Here is a 384-nt window from a genome sequence, read left to right as displayed (position 1 = left end):
CTAATTGATGCTGCAATATTTTAGGAGATGCATTCACCCTCCCCCCTCCCCCATACACCCACAGGTGAGTGAAAGAGAAACGAGACCAGTCTCTTTGTTGTGATGAGCTTCACCCAAACAATAATACAGATCAAGCATGCAAAGGGTTAACACACTTACCCCCCCACACACACACGTGTGATTTGGATCCCTGTAAAAATAAAGGGAAAGGAGCAAGTCATTTCAATCTGATGTATTATGTGCGAGTGTTGCTTTCTGGGATATTTGTTGGTGTAGGATTTAATGTATTATACAATTCATTGGCAAATAATATTTCTTAAATATCTTTTCTCGGTTTCATTTAAAGGGGAGATAAAATGACTTGTGTAGGTGAGTATAAGGAAA

Source organism: Xenopus laevis, chromosome 5L, assembly GCF_017654675.1.
Source record: "Xenopus laevis strain J_2021 chromosome 5L, Xenopus_laevis_v10.1, whole genome shotgun sequence".
Taxonomy (NCBI): domain Eukaryota; kingdom Metazoa; phylum Chordata; class Amphibia; order Anura; family Pipidae; genus Xenopus; species Xenopus laevis.
Note: the sequence above shows the minus strand (reverse complement) of the source record.